Genomic DNA, 25,127 nt, shown 5'->3' with positions numbered 1-25,127 from the left:
AGAGAGAGATTGTGTCTTTGGATTTCTCGAAGACTTTTTAGCCCATTTGCGTTGACTCTACTGGCTCTTTGGTAGAGCGATTTACTTTGAGCATTTAGAGAGTTCTTATAATCTTTTCTAACTTATTCCTGAACTCGTTTACTGTGTTTACTATATTGATGGAAGTCTATCCCAAGTACTTGTTAATTTATATGTAAAGAAATTGCGACATTGAGTGGTGGTGTATCTTTTCAATTCCAGTTTGTATGTTACCTCTGGCCTGATTTGTGTTAAGCGTGAATATATTGTTGTAATCTACATTTATTCCTTTAAGAATTTTGAACACCTCTATAATCCGTCCCCTTAGTCGTCAAGTTTGTAGATCAAATATGTTCTATCTCCAAATTGCCTTAGTGTTGTAACTAGTTTGGTGGCCTTAGCTTGTACTGCTTCCAGTCTATCTATATCTTTCTTAATTCTTGGAACCGAGAAATAGACTCCGTATTCTAGATGTGGTGTTACTAGTCATGTGTACAACTGTAGTACAGTGTCTTTGTTTCTGTATTTGAATTGTCTTTTTACTTAACCTATTAGTTTTTGTGCTTTCTTTTCAGCTTTAATGCTCTGTTTGGTGAACTTCAAATCCTTGCTGATAATAATACCGAGATCTTCCTCCTGGTCAACACTTTCTATTTCATTACCTAGTAGTGATTAATCTGATTATGGGTTACTATAACCTATGTGCATGATTGAGCATTTCCCACAGTTGAAAGGCATTTGCCATTACCTGGACCATTCTCCTAGCTGCATTAGATCCTCTCTTAAGGCTTCTACGTCTTCTGAGTTTGCAGCATTTATGCCTAGTTTAGTATCGTCGGCAAATTAGGCTATTCTACCAGTTAACCCTAAATCTATGTCGTTAATGTAGATCAGAAATAGCAATGAGCCAAGTACGGATCCTTGAGGTACTCCGCTTTTAACAACTGCCCACTCTAAAGCTTCTCCATTGATTATAACTCTCTGTTTTCTGTTTGTTAGCCAGTCTTTGATCCATTCAGCTCGCTCATCAGTAATGCCTAGTGCTCTAATTTTGACCACTAATTTTTTATGAGGAAATTTGTCAAATGTCTTTTGAAAATCTAGGATTATGATGTCTATTTCCCTGCTTTTGTCATAAATGATGAACTTGTGGAAAAATTCCAAAAGATTTGTCACACATGATCTCTTGTCTAAATCCATATTGACTGTCTATCAGAAGATTGTTTTTTCTCTGTGTTCTACTATTGAATCTACTGTAATTGATTCAAAAATTTTGCAAGGCACTGAAGTTAAGCAAGCCAGCCATGCACGCAGAGGACAGACCGTACGGTTTGTCCAGGAGCAACGCTCCAATCCTGTGAGAAATGCCCACACACGCTACGGACTAGCCTGCTTAGTTTAAGATGATTGGGCACCTAGGATTAGGCCTACATAGTTACGATTTTGGTATTTGTTAATCAAATTTAGTACATTACGGGGTATCAAGTACAATTGGTACCCTACATCTTATTTATAAAAAGCAAAATTTGGGTAATTTTTATTTTTTTTTATTTTTTACTTAATATAAATCTATGAAATCTGACTTGAAATAATTATATGAAGGAACGTGATTAGCATTCTCTGTCAGCTTCTACATGATGGTGATTTGTCCGCTATGGTGTTAATGTGCTTATTTCTCCTTAAGTCACTATAGACTACCTTTTCAATTTATCCCTCTTAATCCACGAGTCCAAGTGTCTCCTGGGAGGAATATATTAGATGGATTTTTAGACCTTTCTGGAGATTATTTAATGCTGAAGCACTGCCTCACTTTTATTTAGGCGTACTTGTTTTCACGTTAATTTATAGAAATTTTAAAGTATATATAATGATGTTTGATCCTGTGGGTCGCATCTTGTGAGATAGGTCGGATTAAACGCTTCACTAATCATAGACTGGGATTACTCCTCCAAACTTCTCTACTATCTCCTCCCACTGGCACCTGTACAGGATTAGTACCCTCATTAATCTTTTGACTTTACTGTGTGAGACTACATAGTTTGAGAAGAGAGAAAGAGCAATCTTCTCTGATATAACACTGATAAAGCAAAAATTGTTTCAGTACAGTAGTAAGTCAAAAGATTGTGAAATACAATCAGTATATCAGTATGATATAAAAGTGCTCCGATCAAAGGACGAAGTATGGAATACTGTACGTGTCAAAATAGGTGAGTCAATCCGGTCGTTATGCTAGTCCGTGCCCAAGCACGCAAGAGATTGGCGGGTCATACTGCCAATTGTGACGGGATTGGCCTGTCCGGTCAAACATGCTGACAGGATGAGAGGACAGGCTAGTCGCGCCGGGTTTGTCCTGTATCCCCCCATACACGTTAAAGATTGCCGAGAATGCACCAATCGCGGTCAAATCAGCATGCCAATCCTCTGCGTGTATGGCCCGTTTTAGACACATAGGGCTGTAGTTGTCAGGTTCTTTCATTGGCTGTCTTTCGGAACATTTTGTAAAAGTATGGGGTATGTCTTCTTCTAGTTCGATAATCTCTCTTGGATGAATATCTTCTGGACCTGGTGCCTTAGACTTACCGAGTCCTTTTATTTTCTTTTTGACATTATCCATTGTAAATATAATTCTATTTAATTTTTTGTGGCCTTCATATTTGATAGCTTGTTCGGAGAGGGCCGTTGATATTTCCCTAGTGAATACAGTTGGGAAATATGCATTTGTCAGTTCGGCTTTTTCCAAGTCATTTGTTATAAGATTTCCCTCTTGAGTCTCTTAATAGGCTAATGTTGTTTTTGACTGGCTTTCAACTGTAACATATGCAAAAAATTCATTTGGTTTTTCTTTACTAGCTGATGACACTTTTCTCTTCATTGATCTTGGTATTTCTAACTAATTTATTTACTTTTCGGCTTAACTTCTTGTGCTCGGAAATTTCATGAACTGAAGGCTGTTGACCCATTGATTTATGTTTCCTGTCTTTGCTTCTTATTGCATTGGCTATTTTTCTGTTGAACCACTTAGGTTGTGGAGTTCCATTTGGTAAATTTGTTCTATGCAAGATACATTTAGCCATTTTTTCTTTATATATTTCTACAAAGGAGTCCCATTGCATATCTATGTTCCCTGTTTCGTCGTATTCTAAATTCTTGGGGTATTCCTTCAGTTTTATCTAGTTACTCCGTCTGTACTTCAAGTTTTTTTTTATAATTTTCCCTTCCTTTAGATGAGGAATATTTACTTGAAACTAACTATTCTGTGGTCACTTTTTCCAATACTTTCGCCTATTGAACCACTGGATACAAAATTTTATTCTTTTGTTAGCATAACACTTACGTTAATTGTTATGAAATATATAGTATGCTTATTCTAAAGAGACTGGTGAGTAAGATTGAGGAAAAGCTGAGAGATGTACAAGCAGGATTTAGAAAAGGTAGAATTTGCATTGACCAAACACTCATTTTGAGACTTGGTGTACAGCAATTCATAGTATATAGAAATTCACTTTTGATCGCATTTGTGGACTATGAAAAAGCCTTTGATAGTGTGCACCGGCCAATTTTGTGGCGAGTCCAGCATTATTATGGAATTATTCTTAAATATGTAAATCTGATTAAGTCTGTTCATGAGCATAGCAAGTTCAAAGTTAATGTTAATGGAGTCTTATCAAATGAATTTCAAATGAACAGTGGAGCACTCCAAGGAAAAGTGTTGTTACCTATGGTGTTTTATCCTCCTCATGGATTTTATAATGCATAAAACAGTCAGAGATAGTGGAGAATGATTTGATTGGATTGGTGATAGGAATTTAGCAGACCTAGAGTATGCTGGTGATACTGTCCTTGTTAGCAGAACACAAGATTTGCAATGCTTGCTTACCTGAATGCATGAAATATTATACGAGGTTGGGCTGAAGATAAATAGAAGAAAGACATGATGAGAACGGAGTTTGCAATGGAAGATTAAATATCATTGGAAGGAGAAAGGATTAATATGATAGAATCATTTAATTATTTAGGAACTATAATCTCCAATACAGGTAGTCGTCGACTTACGACATATGTGACCTATGACTGTTCGACTTTACGACATTTTTTTTTCTGGGTGAGGATGTCACAAGTCTATCGGAAATACTACGCTAATAGGATAAATATCTTCTTGTAAAAAAAAATAGTGATTTATCTTGGTAAATTAGTATTTTCTTTTACTGATAACATTCAGTATCTATTTTCAGTATAAAGTACAATAAGAAAAGTTTTGATATCTGTGGAGTTCATATCATAAGTGTGGTGACGTCATATTATTAGCGGAAAGCGATAGGGCAATACAGTGATTCCCTTCCAATGGGCTAACGATTAGTATTAGGCTAGTATTCCCATTATCGAAATATCAAGTAACAATACAAAGTATTTTGTGGGTCTAAATCGATTGTTATGAGCACTACTTAGCGTAAATATGACTCTGCGGTAGTTTCGGGTGATCTCTGATAATAGATCGATATTTTTTTAAAGAAAGTACACTAATAGGACAAATATTTTCTTAAAAATGTATCTTCTTTCACATTATTAAAAGTAAATAAGTTTGTGTAGTAAATTGGTATTTTTTTCATTTCTTGCAAGAAAAGAGAAAAGAGATTTACATATTTTGCAAGTCATTCTTTGTAGAGTTTGTCACGTGTCTTGTGACATCATATTTCTGGCGGAAGTGTGTTGAAAAAACGAATGATTTCCTTTCGGCGTTTTACAGAGTAATCTTATGACAGTAAGATTACTATAACAATATTAAGTGTTTTAGTGGTCTGTATCAGAAATTATGAGAATAGTACAACTTACCGTAAATTTAAAAAAAAAAAAAAAAAAAAAGCTAATGACGCCATATTTCTGGCGGAAAACGGGTGGGAAATGAAGGGATTTCCTTTTGATGTGTTACGAATATTCTCATAATAGAAACATTGAGTAACGAGACAGAATTTCTAATAATGTTCTAATAAATATGAAGATTTAACGGTGAAATAAAAACCAAACCTTCGAATACCTAAAAGACTACTTAGTTGGTAGAAATTACTGTGTACAAATTGGAAACTCTTATTCATCATATGAACCCTTAAACAGAGGGTTACCCCAAGGGAGTGTACTTGGCCTAATCTTATTTTGCATCTTTACTATTGGTCTATCGAAAATGCTACAAAGGCATGGCGTGAAGTTTAAACTATTTGCTGATGGCACACAATTTTACTTCTCCATAAATGATATGCATGACACTACTGAAATTCTAAACCGAATCCTTGATAGTGTTAGAGAATGGATGATATTTAAACAACTAAAATTAAATGAGAAAAAAACTGAATTCATGGTGGTGGGCAAGAGAAACAGAGTGAGAAACTTGGGTGATATTCAAATGGACATAAATAATGACTGTGCCGATATCTAGTAAAGTTATAAAGTTCGAGATCTAGGTGTATCTCTTAACTGTAACCTGTTTCCAAATGCCCAAATAAATAATGTAATAAAAACTGCTAGTTATCATCTAAGAAATATTGCGTTTATAAAAAAGTACCTGGACAAAAATTCTGTAAAGAAATTTGTGATAAACTGTGTTATTACCAGGATTGACTACTGCAACTCTATCTACTACAATTTACCAAAAGTACAACTTAAGAAATTACAAAACATAATAAACAGAGGAGCAAGACTGATAAAAGGTGTCCCACCTAGAGAAAGGATCACCCTTATACTAATCGATTTACACTGGCTGCCGATTAAAGCGAGAATTGAATTGAAAATATGTACAATAACCCACCAACTTATCAGAACTGGGCGTCCAAAATACTGGAGAGAATTGCGACATATTGCGCAGCCAACAAATCGTGTTGACACGAGAATAGTTACGGATGGCTTCAAACTATTGGAACCTAGATATATGTCTACTTTAGGCTCCAGAGCCTTTAAATATGCGGCCCCGAGACTATATAATAAGCTCCCACGAAACATTAGAATGATTGAAGACATTAAGGCTTTCTAGAGGAAACTGAAGACTTTCTTATTTCATGAGTCTTTTGACAGTGACGGTTTAACAGTAAATGAACAATATACGATATGAAACGTTAAATACTATGAACGAACAAGGTAAAACGACAGTGGAGGTCCCGCAGAGAGTGGGGTTCCCCTGCTGTATAGAGTCCTTCCATTATACGTCATCAAACTTCCGGTCCGTAATCTTGGAGGACATACAAATACGCGTTCAGTGAATAGCTGTGGTTGAACTCTTGAATAGTTAGCCATCTCATCACATTCACATTCACACAATGCCCAGTTTTTGCGCTATTGTTGGTGGTGGGAATCGATGACAAAGAAATGACAAGAGTTTCTACCGCATACCGTCAGTTATTCAGAATCAGGACAAAGATACAGAATAATTATCCAAGCGCAGACGTGACTTGTGGTTGACCAGAATATCACGGGCTGATCTACGTGAATCCTCACTACCCTTTGCACGTATCTGTTCTGATCATTTCATATCAGGTCAGTCTCGGCTAGGCCCTAAAAGTATTATTATTCCTGTGTAAACATGCTATATCCGATCGCATGGGTGACTTCACAAGTATCATCGTCAGTTCAGTGTGTAGTGTGTGTGGGGGAGGGGGCATCTCAATTTTTAAACATCAAAAGGGGCATCTCAGATTTTCAAAAAAATTAAAAGCGCCCATATTGGCTATATTAACAAAGGCTACTTACCTGGGTCTCTATTTCGTCAAGGTGCTCATGCCTATATATAATTAAGTGTATATTTATATTTATTTTAATTTGTGTATTAAATTGTGCAGACATACAGGCCTATGTGATGAATAAACATTGATTATAAATAATAATAATAATAATATCTGAAAGCTGGTTTAACCCGAAGGGGTCTTTAGCTTATATATGAAACATTGAAAAAATAATTGAACTTGCGCATTTAATTGCAAGGAGGCATAACGATCATCCAAGAGCATTACAATAGAGTTTGTCCATCATATGTTTATATGTATATAAGAAATTATAGCATTTGTAACCAAACACAAACACAATGGTTAGGCATGAACTGATAAAGATTTGACATTATAATGCAAAACTTTTACATACATTTTGACAATCAAAAATTATAATACACAGGGTTAGGCTAAATTATCAATATTAGCTTTATAATTATAAACACTCTCTTCATTGGCCCAGTGTTTATCTAATTTTGGACTTAAAAGCATTAAAGGGAAAAACAACAAATTCTGGAAGCAGATTATTCAATGGAAATGTATGCCCACTCATGTTCTGCCTTTGTAAGTTTAAAAAGCATCTGAATTGCATGTGCCATAAGATGAATGAATTCTGCATCTGGTATGGATCTAGGCCATCAATTAGATCGAGTTTCTGCTTGTAAAAACGCTTATCATCAACCGACAATTGTTTGACAAAGTCGCTCTCATTGTCCATATTCGCTGTAGCAGCCGCCATGTTTTCGCTTTGTATGTCCTCCAGCATGGCCGCCGGCGATTCCCAGTGACGTCATTGAAAGGACTCTATGGGACCGGAAAAGCAGCCATCAAAGTAAGTAAAGTAAAATACGGAGAGAGAGAGAGAGAGAGAGAGAGAGAGAGAGAGAGAGAGAGAGAGAGAGAGAGAGAGAGAGAGAGAGAGTATTCTTATAACTAATAATGTCTATAAACGAACTGTATGGAAACTGTGATACCCTCAAACATATTGGTGCTGCTATAGTATTCATTATGAAGAGATTCGAATGTTAAGAAAATTACATGAACAACTCTGTATTATTCGTATTGTATGTGCGTATAATCGCTATAAGGCAGCCTGACCTTGAGATCGGCTGATGCCAACCGAAAGTAAATCAAAAGTAATTGTTGATTATTGAAATGCTTAAGAAATTGAAAAAATAGAATATAAACGTGCTTTAATAAACCACAATTAAACACAATAATGTCTAATGAAATAAAATACAATTTAAATACTGTATGAAGCATTAAAAATGAACTGCCCATATGGCCTCTGCCACACTGCACACGATGAGCGTTGAGGTAGAGGCATGACTTGGGCGGCAAGCCAGCAATATAATGTTGCGTGGCCACACCGGAACAGCCACACCTCTCTTGCCTCCTCCCTCTCAGCAATCGAAGATAACCTCTCGCAAAAATGACAGGATGGTGTTTGAATATGAAATTACTACTGATTGAAAATTTTTGTTTTAAATTGAAAAATAGATTATACTAAAGTTTGGATTCACGATTTTAATAAACAGAGAAGGGAAAACAAGTTAATTTTACTGTTAATATTGCCAGTCTCGTTTGTACGACGACAAATTTTATGAATATCTGCGTTTGACACAAGTCTTTTGATTCATTGTTGGCAAAGACCCTTCTAAGATTTAGGCTCACAAAACAAACGCCAAACTATAGACAACCCCAATCTCTCTCTCTCTTACCAGCCATTATAATTGCTTCAAACTCGATAAAGTTCTCGAAAAATCATTGTCCCTTTTATTCCAGAATTAACTAGTATTTGCATAAGATATATTGTTTAAAGATACATACGATTCTTTTTTATAATTGAAATTTCTCTATATCATCTTTTAAATTGTTGTGTTTATATATATATATATATATATATATATATATATATATATATATATATATATGTATATATATATATATATATATATATATATATATGTATATATATATATATATATATATATATGCATGTATATATATACATATATATATATATATATATATATATATATATATATATATATATATACTGTATATATATATATATATATATATATATATATATATATATATATATACAGTATATATATACAGTATATATATATATATATATATATATATATATATATATATATGTATATATATATACAGTATATATATATATATATATATATATATATATATATATATATATATATGAAATTAAATGGTTATTGAATTGGTTGCAAAGCACAAAAAGGCATAGGCCTACCCACTATTTTATTACCATCTATTTGTAGTTGATTGTCATATCTTCCATTCATTTATCTTATTTTTAATCTCCGAAACACTTCCCCAATAAATTATTATTGGGGAAACGAACAACTGAAGTGAACATACCCCTTCAGGAACTGATGAAAAATGGTGTAATCTTGGGTGAAGACGCTCGAAACCGCCGTGGTTTTTTGAAACATGAAACATAGCTTGGCGGCAACTGCAAGGGTTGGAGGCTTATCGTGTGTCCAGTGTGGCCACCCACATACGATACCTTAGGTTTTAATTTGCTGCGGGAACCTATTCCCTGTAACCTCGCTGCTAGTCGCTCTCGGTGTGGCCGAAGCCTATGTGCGCCAGCCACACACACATAGAAAAAGAGCTATTACGTTTTTGCATAACTAATAATAATGGCTAAAACGAACTGTATGAAAACTATGATTTCCTGTAACATGTTGGCGCTGATGTAATATTCATCATGAAGATATTTCGAATAAGTTAAGAAATTATATAAAATATATGCCATTCGTATGTACGCAATCTTTCGATGCGGTAGCGGAACCTTCAGATCAGCTAATCATAACCAAAGGTAAACAAAGTATTAAGTAATTCTTAATTAGTAAAGTGCTTCCAAAATTCAAAATTAGAACCCAAAAATGCATTACTAGAGATTATGAAACAAGAAAATGAAATAATGATAAACAGTGAGAAAATATTGATAAAATATGATCGTATGATTGCCAAATCATGACGCATTATAATAAATCTACGGAAATGTCACTTTTTTAGAACGACATACGTCTAAATCTACTGTCCTCTCTGTCCTTATCTGACGTAAGTCGGCGTCTACCTGTATAGGGTTGTTATTATTAGAGTTTAGTGAAAGATTGGAAAAAGCAAATCAGACAATGGCTAGGTTAGGTAAAATTTGGAAATCAAATCATCTGAAATTACATATAAAAATCAGACTATATATCAGTTTAGTGAGATCGGTGTTATGCTATGGATAAGAGTCATTGTATGACAATGAAATAATCTCCAATAGATTTAATAGATTTGAGAACAAAGCCCTCAGAAGGATATTGGGAGTTAAATGGCAGGAAAGGATTAGAAATGAAACTATAAGAGATTACTCAAGTTCCATATGTGGACGAGATCATGATGAGGGGTAGATGGAGATGGTTTGGGCATGCTCTTCTCACTCCCCAAGAGAGATTAGTTCACCAAACGTTCAGCTGGGCTCCACAAGGCAATAGAAGAGCTGGAAGACCCAGGCCTACTTGGCTGAGGACTAAGAAGCGTGAAGTAGGAGGTGATGAAGGGAGAAGTATTGAATTTAAAGATCAAGCTAAAGGTGACTGGCGAAATGTAACCGAGTCCCCTTGCGTCAATAGGCGTAGGAGGAGATGATGATGATGTTAGCACAATATCTAGTATGTCGTTCCCCGTAGTTGGTTTATCGACCCACTGATAAAGGAATTCATGGTTGACAAATTTTAGTAGCTTATGTCCCTCTGTGTATGATGTAGAATTCATAGTGTCCCAGTTTACTGCTGCATACAAGTCTCCCATTAGGACAGCTAGCTTCTTGTTAACTTCTTATCCAAGTTGTCTATACAAATCTTCGTCCTGTTCTTATGTTTGATGTGGTGGTCTGTATGTTACTAGTATGGACATGTTTTTTCCTATGTTGTTGATATTTGCACCTGTCAGTTCACATTGGGTTTCTAATTCAATTTCTATGGGGTCTAAGTAATTTTTATCATAGAGCATTACCCCTCCACCTTTTTTGGTAGTGCGAGCCTTCTTGAAAAGTTTGAAATCTGGGATTTCGTATTCTCCAATAAAGTCCTTTGTTTCTTCTTGAATCGAGGTCTCACTAATGCCTATGATATCTAGTTCCTCACTAGCTATCATTGCCCTGAAGGTTTCCATTTTGTTTCTAACTGACTGAGCATTGAATTGTGCCACTCTGAGAAAATTTTCTTTATTCTTTATCTTCCTCTGTGGCTTTACTAGTTTCCCTGATTTACTAGTGTTTATTTTTATCTGCATTTTTTAAGTTTTCTACTAAATTTCCTCTTTATTGTTGGAGGATTTTCTAAGCGTCTAGTTTGGTCTTGGTCTACTGTTCAAGTAGTTGTACAGGCTGAGATTAAGTTAGGTTCCGTATACTCTCTTGCCTACTTCACTAAAGTATATTCCGTCTTGTTTGTATGATTTTCTCTTGCCATAGAAAGTGTCCCAAGTATCTATAAATTTCACTTTCTTTTTCTGGCATTAGGCCTCAAGCCATACATTTATCCCCATGACCCTACAGAGGTGTGAAGTGGCTGATATTGAGTCTTGGGAGAATATCTATAACTATAGTATTATTGGTCTTTTGCTAGCCATTTCAACAGTTTTTCTATCTGTTTAACAAAAGGTTCTGTTTGGCCATCAGTATAGGTCTTTTCCGGTTGTGTTAATTATAGTGGTCTTCTTGTTCTCAGATATAGTTTTACAGACCACTTCTATCTCTTAGAGAGAGAGAGAGAGAGAGAGAGAGAGAGAGAGAGAGAGAGAGAGAGAGCACCTTACCTTACCTTACCTTATTGCCTTATTCTATGTTTGGGTTCCCCCAGGTCCCTCAGGTGAGGCACCTCGTATATCCACCAGAGTTGCTAATGCATCTTCCGGTGTATTTTGCATCTTCCAGTCTTGGATGGTCTGGGATGCATCTTAGGTATTTATCGAGCTTATTCTTAAACACATCTATGCTGGCAGCGCATTAAATAGTCGCTGCATTATCGATGCTGGTGCGTAGTGGATTAATGTCCTGTGCGCCTTCCTTAGTTTTCCTGGTATAGTTTTTGGCACTATTAATCTACCTCGGCTTGCTCTTTCTGATATTTTTAGCTTCATGATGTTTTCAGTAATTCCTTCTATTTGCTTTCATCCTTTTATTATCATGTAGTGTTCTCTTCTCCTTTCTAGACTGTATAGTTTTAAAAATTGCAGTCTTTCCCAGTAGTCAAGGTCCTTAACTTCTTCTGTTCTAGCAGTATAGGACCTTTGTACACTCTCTATTTGTGCAGTATCCTTTTGGTAGTGTGGGTACCATATCACATTGCAGTACTCGAGTGCACTACGTACATAAGTTTTGTAAAGCATAATCATGTGCTCAGCTTTTCTTGTTTTAAAGTGTCTGAATAACATTCCCATTTTTGCTTTACATTTAGCCAACAGTGTTGCTATTTGGTCGTTGCATAACATATTCCTATTTAACATTACACCAAGAACTTTAATTGCTTCCTTGTTTGTGATTGTCTCGTTATTAGGTCTCTTGTATGCTTATACCATTCCTTCTCTGTTTCCATAATTTATTGATTCGAATTTATCGGAGTTAAATACCATCCTATTTATCTCTGCCCATTCATATATTTTGTTTAGATCTCCTTGTAGTGAGTTCCTGTCTTCATCACAAGTAATTTCTCTACTTATTCTTGTGTCATCGGCAAAACTTCTCACTACAGAGTTTTTAACATCACAGTCTATGTCTGAGATCATAACAAACAGCAGTGCAGCTAATACCGTACCCTGTGGCACGCCAGATATTACCTGATCTTCATCTGATTTGTCGTCATTTGCAACCACTATTTGTTTTCTGTTTTGTAGGAATTCTTTTACCCATTTTCCTATCTTTCCCACAATATTATGCTTTCTCATTTTTTTCTCTAATATATTATGGTCTATCTTGTCAAAGGCTTTTGCAAAATCTAGATAGATCACATCTGTGTCTTTTTCATTTATCGTATTTTTGTATATCTTTTCATAGTGTGCTATCAGTTGGGTTTGTGTACTTTTTCCTGGCACAAAACCGTGTTGACCTCTATATTAAACAAATTATTTTTAACCAAATGATTCATTATTTTCTTTTTTATTTCCCTCTCATACACTTTCATAATATGTAATGTTAGACTAACAGGTCTATAATTGCTTGCCTCTAGTCTTGATCCACTTTTGAAAATAGGAGTTATATAAGCTAATTTATATTTAACATATATCTCGCTCATATCTACACTTTGTCTTAGCAGTATTGCAAGCGGCTTCGCAATAGTGTGTGCAGTTTTTTTTTTTTAACAAAATCGCTGGAACTCCATCTGGTCCGGCTACCGATCCATTTTTAATTCCGCTTATAGCCTTGACAATATCTGGTTCATTAATATCTATATCCGTTAGATATTTAACATTTTATTTTCTCATTTGTTTCATTATTCTCATTCGCAATTCTTGGCGTGAACTCACTCTTATATTTTTCTGCTAATATGTTGCATATTTCCTTTTTTTTTATTCGTTAACCATCCTTTAAATCTTAGAGGGTCTATTTCTAATCTCCCTTTATTCATCTTTTTTGCATAGGAGTAAAGTACTTTGGTTTTTTTTTTTTTTTTTTTTTTTTTTTGGATATTTTGAAGTGTCCTTTCTTCTAAGTCCCTTTTTTCATTTTCTTTTGATTGTATAATCTTTTGTTTTGCTTTTTCTATCTTACTTTTTATTACCAACATTTTCCATACATTTTTTTCTTTTGCAAGATTTTTCTTCCACTCTCTAATTTTCTGAAATAAGATCCTTCTGTCTCTTGGTATGCATGTCTGATGTTTATTTTTTTTTTCCGGTACATATTTTTCAACAATTTTCTCCAGTATATATTTTGTACAGTATATCCGTATTTACCTGTATATTATCACTTACGAACACATTTTTCCATTCTTTGTTCAGTTCTTCATTTATTTCTGACCATTTTATATTCTTACTATGAAAATTATATTTTCCATATCCTTCCCAACGTTTTGTGCTTTGATTATCTCTGCGATCACTTGCTTTGGAATGGACTATTAACTCTATGACATTGTGGTCTGAAATTCCTGTGTTATACACTATTATTTCTATTATAATTCACCTCATTCACAAATACTAAATCTAGGACATTTTCCTTTCTTGTTGGAATGTGGGTTATTTGTTGCATATTATGTTCTAATAGCATATCTTGAAGCTTTTCAAATTGCCTCTTATCTTCTGCGCTACTATTTCTCTCTTTTTTTAAATGTATATATACAACCACTTTCTTCTATCCGTTCTTTCCAATCCACGAAAGGAAAGTTGAAATCTCTGGATAGGAGTATATTCCAGTCTTTATGGTTTCTACATATATCATTTATTTTTTCTATTATTATGTCAAACTCCTTAGTATTTAGGGGTCTGTAAACTACAATATTCACTAGTTTTTCAAATTCAAATTCTACCGCAATCAATTCACATTCTGTGTTGCTGTATTTTTCACAGACTTTTCCTTTTGATTTATGTCTCTTCCATATATTGCGGTTCCCCCTTGATTCCTATTTGTTCTGTCTGATCTATATGTTTGGAAACCCTTTATCTGGTCATCACTGCCAGTCTCTTGGGAATACCATGTTTCACTTATATTTAGTATATCTATTTTTTTCAATTTGGGTTAGTTTTTCTAAGAACTCTATTTTCCTTTTAGAGTTACTCATGATTAAACCCTGTGCATTCATCACTATTATGGTTTGTGTTTCATCCCCATTATTCAATATTGGTAATATGGATTTTCCCATGCTTCCTTCCTGTTCTGATATGATGTTCTTTTCTTCATTTCCAGGAATTCTGCCATTAAAAAATCCAACTTTTCTATTATATTTGCTCTTTCGCCTTCATATATATTTTTGTGTGTATACCTGCAATTATTCCCATATCTGCACCAACCCCTGGCATTATAGATACATTCTTTGTAGTTGGGCTCTAATTGTGCATATTTGGGTTGAAAGGCATCATATCTTGGGGCCTTTTGTGCATAGAGCAGTATATACTCTGCTTGTTTTTTTGTTTCATTTTACTTTCATTTTTCTTTTCTGTTTGCTGAGCTTTCTTACTTTCATTCATCGTTGCAGGATGCATATATCGACATCTTTTTTTGAATTTGCATCCTTTTCCTTCTTTTAGGTTTTTGCTTATTTTTGGATGGAGAGATCTGCATTCGTCTCCATATCCGTCTAAATACTCACATTTACCATATATTTCATAATTATGGCATATCTTTGGATGCTTGTAGTAGCATCTTTGCCAAATCTGTAATTCCCTCTTTTCAGCAAATTGCAGAATATATTTCTTTTCTTTTTTTCTTGTTCTTGCTCTTCCATAAAAGAATTTAGGTCCGGGTAGAGTCTTTTGGGTCTATTATTAGTTTCCAAATGTTGTTCATTGCAATTTATATACTGAAAGTGATGAGCAGAACTTAATGAAAAGTAAAAAAAAATAAAACATTACAAAGAACTTTGGTACAGTATTTATCTTCTTTTGAGCAGGGATTGTATGATTATGGCAAGTATAAACTGTCATTTTGATTACATTTTTTATGTAAATCTAGTGATTAACATGAGAATATGATGGAAAAGTCATATTTGATTTATGGGATATCAAATCCACCACAGACAATTTAGCACCTCCTTAATGTAGGAATAATTGTGGGAACTGATCAAAATTAGATAATAACAATAATATTTTTGACATGGCATCGTTGAGGCTCAAAACTGTCCGATTAATTTGGCTAGCTATTGCTTTACTTTCCTTAAATTAACCATAAGAAAAAACTTAGAACCCCAACCATTAGATATCACTCCAATTGCAAATAAAAGCTGCTAAAGTAACTAAATAAAATAAACTTTTGTATTCTTTCACAATTACATTCTGTGTATGTAATGTCTGGTGGCTGATTCAATAATGTGTTGCCTTATAACAAGAGGAAAGTGGTAATAGTTTACATGAAAAATAAATCTGCTAGAAATTATTAAACATTTACAGTTGGCTACCCTTACTCAAGGGGGTTAGGTAACAGAGACAGGCACGAAAATCGAGAACCCGCAAATGCTTGCTTCCCTAGGGTGGGTCAACTCATAACGTACCAACTCAGTGCCCATTGCCTATATGCAGTCGACTATCTCACTAGCTAATGGTAGCTATTGCACTAATGTATATTGTTTTTATGTGGTTTCTATCATGGTATAAGTATTGTTTTACACTATGAACACACTACAGTAACTGTACATGTACAGAAGTATACTGTACTGTACATGATAGGACTAAGGTACACATAACACAAGTCATCGCCACACTTGTACGTACAGTGTATGTAATAACAATAATAAAAAACTGTTAGAAGTTGATGTCAATAAAGCGTCAACACCAGGCTCATTACCTAAAAGGCTAATAAAAGAATTTACCTTCAAACTTAGATTACCCCTCACCCATATATACAACTCGAGCCTTGCTGATAGGTGTCCTTCTTTGTGGAAGAATTGGTCACCATGAAAAAAAGAAAGTTTTAGAATCATTAGGTGACTTGCATCTTTTATCCTTGACTGATGATTTTGGTAAAACCTTGGAGGGATTTGATGCCTCTGTGATTTTGGATGATATCTCGCATAACATTGACCCCTTACAGTACGGCAATTTGAAAGGAAATTCCACTAACCACTATCTAGTAAAATTATTTGATATCTTGAAAGGATTAGAAAAACCCAAACACATTACCAACACATTGCCCAGTTAGTTTTAATAGATTTTAAAAAGGCTTTCGATTACGTTGATCACACAGTTGCCATTTGAGAATTATTTATGCTTGGTTGTCGTCCTTCCCTTCTACCATTTGTTATTAGCTTCCTTTTGGGTCATAGGAATAGGGTGGGCTATACTGTAATGGTATACTTTCAGACTGGTAGGATATTGTGGTGTGCCACAAGGCACAAAGGTAGGTCCAATTATATTTTTAGCCATTGTAAATAATGCTGTTAGGAATTGCAATACTTGTGCCGTATTCGTAGATGACTTCATATTAGGTGAAATCATAAACACTAGGGATACCATTATATTTGATATGCAGGATAACCTTGACAAAATTTCTGAAGACTGCTCATATGTTAAAATGACCACCAACCCACTAAAATGTGAAGTCCTTATAATATTTTCCTGTGATAAGAGAAATAGAAGACCCCTAGTTTATCCTGATTTAAAGCTAAATAACCCCAGTCTACCCATTGTTACGTAATGTAAATTTTTCGGGGTCCATCTCAATTCATTTTCAACCTGGGGTACCCATATAGACTATATTATTAATAAAATAAAATAAATGCATATTCATCCTGTATCGTGCCAGACAGTTTAACTTCAAAATAGAAACTATGGTCACACTTTATAATGGCTCATTAGGACAAGTTTAGAATACGCAGCAGCACCGTTGTGGCATTCAGGATTGAAAAGTCAATAACACTCTCGTTTAGATAGGATTAAAATTATCCTTGGTAATGGGTGCGTAAATTGAGACTGCCCTAACCACCCTTAATACATCCACATTATTGAGCAGAAGGGAGAAGTGTTGTTGATGTTTGGGAATAATATTCTGAAATCTGAAAAATATAGACATTTATTACCCCAATTCCTATATGATATACATGGGCATAACACTAGAAGAAGCACACAAATATCACAACCTGTTAGGTGTAGAATTGCGCATTGCTAAAAATCAATTGTTCCCCATCTAGTCAAATATTTAAACTCACACCCTGTGTAATTCTATATTATGTGTGTGTGTATATATATATATATATATATATATATATATATGTATATATATGTACAGTATATGTATATATACACACACACACATATATATATATATATATATATATATATATATGTATATACATATATGCTAATATAAACAGTATATATATATATATATATATATATATATATATATATATATATATATATACATATATATATTTATATAAATTGTGATGGCTGGCTTTGACCACCACTCAAAACACTACACTTATCAAATAGTATTCACCATCATACAGTACTAAGTCCACTAAAGGTGGAATAGTAACCAAACATCAATACGAGTGCAAAGTCAACTCAAGGGGACAAAGAAAATACCACAAAAATTTCCTTAATTTTAATACATAATAACTAGACAGAAATAACACCTGAACCACAATAATACATTAATAAATGATACACACTCAATCTTAACTCCCTGTGAAAGAAAACAATTACACGATTACAGAAAGGTCATCAACACATGCATACTAAATGGAGAGAGGGTCCAGAAAGGAGAAGGCCAACGAAAAGTGAGAACATCCTAACAAATACAAACTAAATATCCCTATCTAGTGGACGATGGCTGGTTTGATTGAACGGCTTTCACAAGCTCCAGTAATGACGTCCGCCCAGGATTACAGGTCGTGGGCCCGGCACACAAATATAAAGATAGAAATTTTTACCTTGGGGCAGAGAGGTCCCCTTGGCTTTTACTGAACCAAGGGCAGTACACAATATGTGGAATAATAATCCTTGTTGCAGAGCGAGGATATCCAAGAAAAGCTAAACAGCTTCACAACGTAACTCTGCAAAGGCGAGGAATAATATGGATCCAATCGCAAATGTCGTGCCCTACAAGGTGGGAGGCTCAGAAACACACTAAGGAACCATCCTCAAAAAAAGCTCCTCCAAAACTCCGTTCACGCAGGAGCGCACCCACGTAACCAACACCACTTGAAAATATAAAACAGCCGTTAGTCCATTATAACCACTAACATAACCAACAGTGAAAAGACAACCAATTAAAGCAGGAAAACAATAAGTCTACAGTATATTTAACCTTATACATCTATAAAAACTTAAATAATTTAGAAATATATAGCAATAATATTACACCTCACCCAACCAAAAAAAAAAAATTCAATTTTTTTTTTTTTTAAATGATTTGAATCACAACATACAGGTTATCACATAATGAAATATTAAACCAACACTCAAAAATTTGAAATATTAAACCAACACTCAAAAATGATTATTAAACAAACTGCAAAAACATGACAAACAAAAGGAAAGAGGGGGGCAAGTACCAAGGTCTGCAGCTCACAAGGATAGCAATATACAGTATAACCAATACTAAAAAAAAATCTTAAACCTAAATTAATCACAAGTAAACTTTCCAAAACCAGAAAACCAAAACATCACCATTCGATAAATAGGTACCCAACCTAAAAATTTCACATCACTCATATCATTAATAAACTTAATTAAGAGTCATTGCACTAATAACCGGATTCTGTATATATAATCCAAAAGCTATAACCTTTTCCACACTCAATACACTGTTCCTTTTCAGGGATACACATCACTCACTATCAATAAATGTTGATCACAAAAACCACTGTCTATTTCAGTGTTATATATCACACTTATCACCATAGTGTCCAATACATACACACACACCGAACGACACAGAGAAGACCACCACAAGACTCCCCTGCGCAAACAAACAAACAAACTCGATGAAGCGTAATTATTAGCCTGAAAATACAGAAAATCCAGAAAACCAGATTAGTGCCTATCTCTTCTCTTAGCTTATTATAAACCTTATCGTACCTGACACCTCTAAACCTTAGTAGATTAACCTTAACTCAGTCTAGGGTACCACTCATACACCAGCCTGTAGCGCCTAAAAAAACGGCTGTGTTGTGCTACAGACCCGTAAGCCCAGGACCCATCTAATTAATCAATCATCAGAAAGTACCAGTGATCACCCTCACCTTTTAACCTTAAAGATCCCATATAATATACCCAAAACATTATAGTCTTCTGTAAACAAACCATGATTAATAAATCTTAAATATACATTTACTTCTACTCACTACGTGCCCACTTCAACAGCACACACACCATAATTAGAACGATACAGATACTACCTTTAATAACTGCATAGCCCTCTGTCAATCAACTAATATTCAACGCTGCGAGAGAGAAAATCGGCAACAATATTATCTTTTCCTGGGATGTGTGAAAATTCTAAATTCCATTCTTGCAGCATGAGACTCCACCTCATCAATCGTTGATTTTTATTCTTGTATCTGCTGATGAAGGTCAGGGGATTATGATCTGTCAAGACCTTAATAGGTGTATCTGAGGAGGAGAGATAAACCTGAAAATGATTAATAGCGAATATTAACGCAAGAGTCTCTTTCTCCACAGTTGAATACCTACGTTGGGCGGGGGACAATTTTTTTGAAAAGAATGCGACAGGATGAGAAACTCCCTGCTCGTCATTCTGCAACAACACCGCTCCTACACCAACGTCACTTGCATCCATGGCAAGAGAAAAAGGAAGGTCAAAATCAGGAGCTCTCAAGACAGGGAAATTAATTAAAACTCTTTTTAAATTATCAAAAGCCCTTTGCGTTTCATCCGTCCAGACAAATGCTACCTTCTCTCTCAAGAGATTTGTTAACGGATCGGCTATATCCGAAAAATTCCTAACAAACCTTCGGTAATACCCACTCAAACCAAGGAATCTTCTGACATCCCTCCTACATTTAGGGACTACCATGTTTTCAATACTTTCGATATTGGCCTGCTTAGGAGCAACTTTACCATTACCAACCTCATGACCCAAATATACCACCTTCGCCTTTGCGAAATCGCTTTTCTTTAAATTAATTACCAAATTTGCCTTTTTCAACACCTCAAATAGTGCCCTAATACGTTTTAAATGGGTTTCCCAATCAATGCTATAAATAACAATATCATCAATATACACAACACATCCTTCTAAACTATGGACTAAAGTATTCATTAACCTCTGAAAGGTGGCTGCCGCGTTCTTCATACCAAACGGCATAACTTTACATTGAAACAATCCCTGTGGTGTTACAAAAGCAGACAGGGCCCTTGCCCGCTTTGAAAGAGGAACTTGCCAATAACCTTTCAACAAATCGAATTTGCTAATGCATTTGGCCTTCCCCATTCGATCAATACAATCCTCAATTCGAGGTAATGGATAACAATCAGATTTAGATAACTCATTCAACTTACGGTAATCAAAACATAACCTGAAATCACCGTCGGATTTCTTTACCAATACAACAGGTGATGACCAAGGACTTTGACTAGGTTCAATTAGGTCATGTTTTAGCATATAATCCACTTCCTTTGCTACAACCTCATTTTTGAAGGGATTCAACCTGTAAGGAGATTGTTTCACAGGAGTGGCGCTACCTACCTCTACATCATGTTCAAGGACCGAAGTCCTACCCGTTACATCCGAAAATAATTCTTTATTATTAGATACTAAATTTTTCAAAGACCTTTGTTCTTCCTTACCTAAATGTGAAATTACTCCCGAAAATTTTTCCAAAGACTTTCTATTATCCGACCGCCATTCACATCCATTAAAACAATTATCATCAATACCCTCCCCCTCTGAAAAAGAAAAATGGTTATTGTTCTCAGAATCTACCGTGTTCCCAATAGTTGCCACAGGAATGACTTTTTCCCGTTCCATATAAGCTTTCAACATATTTACATGACACAGTTGAAAAGGTTTCCTTCTTTGAGGTGTCTCCACTAAATAGTTAACTTCACTTATTTTTTTCAAAATTTTCCAAGGACCTGAAAAAGAAGCTTTCAATGGATTCCCTGGGAAGGGTAACAAAACCAATACTTTATCGCCTACCGCAAAGTCGCGTGCCTTGGACCTTCTATCAAAAAAAAACTTCATTCTTTTTTGGCTACATAATAAGTTTTCACCCGCAAATTTCCAAGCCTTGGTTAATTTATCGCCTAGATTAGACACATAATCCAATAAATTAACCTCAGGGACGTCTCCCTCCCAAGACTCACGAACCACATCAAGAGGACCTCGAACACAATGGCCAAACACAAGGCTGAAAGGCGAAAAACCTAAAGACTGACTTGGGACAGAACGAAAAGCGAACAACAAATAAGGTAATTCCTTATCCCATTCAGAACCATTAATCAAACAATATTTCTTTACCATGGATTTCAGGGTCTGATGAAATCTCTCCAGAGCTCCCTGGCTTTCTGGATGATATGGAGAAGAGGTCACATGTTTTATATTTAACTCTGCCATTTTATCTCTGAAATACCTGCTAACAAAATTAGAACCACAATCCGATTGAATAATCTTAGGCATCCCAAACCTGGTAAAAAAGTCAATTAGTACATCTACAATTTTAACACTTTTTATTGTACGTAGTGGTATTGCCTCGGGATATCGAGACATCCTATCCATGATTGTCAAAATATACTCATTACCACTACGCGTCTTCGGTAATGGTCCAACCACATCAATAATGACTTCCTTAAAAGGTTCGGAAACTACAGGAATAGGACATAGAGGCGATTTTGGAATCCGCTGATTGGGTTTACCGACCCTCTGGCACACATCACAACTATTGAAAAACTTCTTTACATCTGCCTTCAACTTCGGCCAATAATAATTCCCTAACAATTTGCAAGAAGTTTTATGAATTCCAAAATGGCCGGCCAAACCACTTTCGTGCGCCAATGACATTAACTCCTTCCTGTAACCAAAGGGAACCATTATCTGTTTCACAATTTCATGATCAACATTATCCACCCCCATAGGCCTACTCAACCTATATAAAATATTATTAATTATCTTAAATTTGGGATCAATCATATCAGACACCTCCCCTGACTCGATAGGGAGTTCCCGAAACTCCTTTTTCTGGTCTTTGATTAGCTCTTCAGTAGTCCAATTTAACTTGTCCGTTAACATTCCAAGATCTACAGCTAGGCTATCACTACGATCTAAACTACTTAAATCTACATCAATTGTTGACTCTGCAGCGTCAACAATTCTAGCACTAGAACGAGTAACTGCTGCTACTTAACTATTAGGGTTTATCAATATCGGACAATTATTATTCTTCATAGCCACATCATTCCCTAACACAACATCAACTTCCTTAACCGGGAATTTATCAACTATGGCCAATTTCAAATTCCCTGCAAAGGAAGGGCAGATTAAAATGTTATTTTTATAATAAAATAAATTTTTGAATATACTTACCCGGTGATTATATAAGCTGCAACTCTGTTGCTCGACAGAAAACTCTACGTTAAAAATCCGCCAGCGATCGCTATGCAGGTAGGGGGTGTACTTCAACAGCGCCATCTGTCGTGCAGGTACTCAGTACTCAATGTAAACACAGAACTAAATTTTCTCCTCGGTCCACTGGGTCTCTATTGGGGAGGAAGGGAGGGTCCTTTAATATATAATCACCGGGTAAGTATATTCAAAAATTTATTTTATTATAAAAATAACATTTTTCAATATTAAACTTAGCTGGTGATTATATAAGCTGAATCACACCCAGGGGGGTGGGTAGAGACCAGCAATAATTGTTTACATTATTATGAGCTAAGGATTTTTTATTTCATTTTAGCAGTTATTCAAAATAACAAACATAAAATAAATAAGTACCTGGTAAGGAAGTCGACTTGAACAATTACCCTGCCTTTTTAAGTACGTCTTCCTTACGGAGCCTCGCGATCCTCTTAGGATGCTGAGCGACCCCTAGGAGCTGAAGTATCAAGGGTTGCAACCCATACAACAGGACCTCATCAAAACCTCTAATCTAGGCGCTTCTCAAGAACTGACTTTGACCACCCGCCAAATCAAGTAGGATGCGAAAGGCTTCTTAGCCTTCCGGACAACCCAAAAACAATAATAAAACATTTCAAGAGAAAGATTAAAAAGGTTATGGAATTAGGGAATTGTAGTGGTTGAGCCCTCACCCACTACTGCACTCGTTGCTACGAATGGTCCCAGAGTGTAGCAGTTCTCGTAAAGAGACTGGACATTCTAAAGATAAAAAGACGCGAACACTGACTTGCTTTTCCAATAGGTTGCGTCGATTATACTTGCAGAGATCTATTTTGTTTAAAGGCCACGGAAGTTGCGACAGCTCTAACTTCGTATGTCCTTACCTTCAGCAAAGCTTGGTCTTCCTCATTCAGATGGGAATGAGCTTCTCGTATTAACAGTCTGATAAAATAGGATAAAGCATTCTTTGACATAGGCAAAGATGGTTTCTTAACTGAACACCATAAAGCTTCAGACGGGCCTCGTAAAGGTTTAGTTCGTTTTAAATAGAACTTAAGAGCTCTTACAGGGCATAAGACTCTTTCTAGTTCATTTCCAACCATACGATAAGTTTGGAATATCGAACAATATTGGCCAAGGCCGAGAAGGCAGCTCGTTTTTGGCTAGAAAACCAAGTTGTAGAACATGTAGCCGTTTCGGATGAGAATCCGATGTTCTTGCTGAAGGCATGAATCTCACTGACTCTTTTAGCTGTGGCTAAGCATACCAGGAAAAGAGTCTTTAAGGTGAGATCTTTCAGGGAGGCTGATTGTAGCGGTTCGAACCTGTCTGACATAAGGAATCTTAGTACCACGTCTAAATTCCAACCAGGTGTAACCAAACGACGCTCCTTCGTGGTTTCAAAAGACTTAAGGAGGTCCTGTAGATCTTTATTGTTGGAAAGATCTAAGCCTCTGTGACGGAAGACTGATGCCAACATGCTTCTGTAACCCTTGATAGTGGGAGCTGAAAGAGATCGTTCTTTCCTCAGATATAAGAGGAAGTCAGCTATTTGAGTTACAGAGGTACTGGTCGAGGATACGGATACTGACTTGCACCAGTTTCGGAAGATTTCCCACTTCGATTGGTAGACTCTACGGGTGGATGTTCTCCTTGCTCTAGCAATCGCTCTGGCTGCCTCCTTCGAAAAGCTTCTAGCTCTCGAGAGTCTTTCGATAGTCTGAAGGCAGTCAGACGAAGAGCGTGGAGGCCTTGGTGTACCTTCTTACGTGTGGCTGACGTAGAAGGTCCACCCTTAGGGGAAGTGTTCTGGGAACGTCTACTAGCCATCGAAGTACCTCGGTGAACCATTCTCTCGCGGGCCAGAGGGAAGCAACTAGCGTCAACCTTGTCCCTTCGTGAGAGGTGAACATCTGCAGTACCTTGTTGACAATCTTGAACGGAGGGAATGCATATAGATCTAGATGTGACCAATCTAGGAGAAAGGCATCTATATGAACTGCTGCTGGGTCCGGGATTGGTGAGCAAAATATTGGGAGCCTCTTGGTCATCGAGGTTGCGAAGAGATCTATGGTTGGCTGGCC

At 35.8% G+C, this 25,127-nt stretch overlaps 1 protein-coding gene across 1 annotated transcript in view; it reads left to right on the top strand.

Moving 5' to 3' along the window:
- The window catches only part of mal (maroon-like), a 594,674-nt gene that overhangs the window by 290,852 nt on the left and 278,695 nt on the right, over positions 1–25,127 (top strand). The gene's annotated exons all lie outside the window — the stretch shown is intronic.

The sequence above is a fragment of the Palaemon carinicauda genome, chromosome 1 (assembly GCF_036898095.1).
Source record: "Palaemon carinicauda isolate YSFRI2023 chromosome 1, ASM3689809v2, whole genome shotgun sequence".
Taxonomy (NCBI): domain Eukaryota; kingdom Metazoa; phylum Arthropoda; class Malacostraca; order Decapoda; family Palaemonidae; genus Palaemon; species Palaemon carinicauda.
Note: the sequence above shows the minus strand (reverse complement) of the source record. Positions and strands in the feature narration are given on the sequence as shown.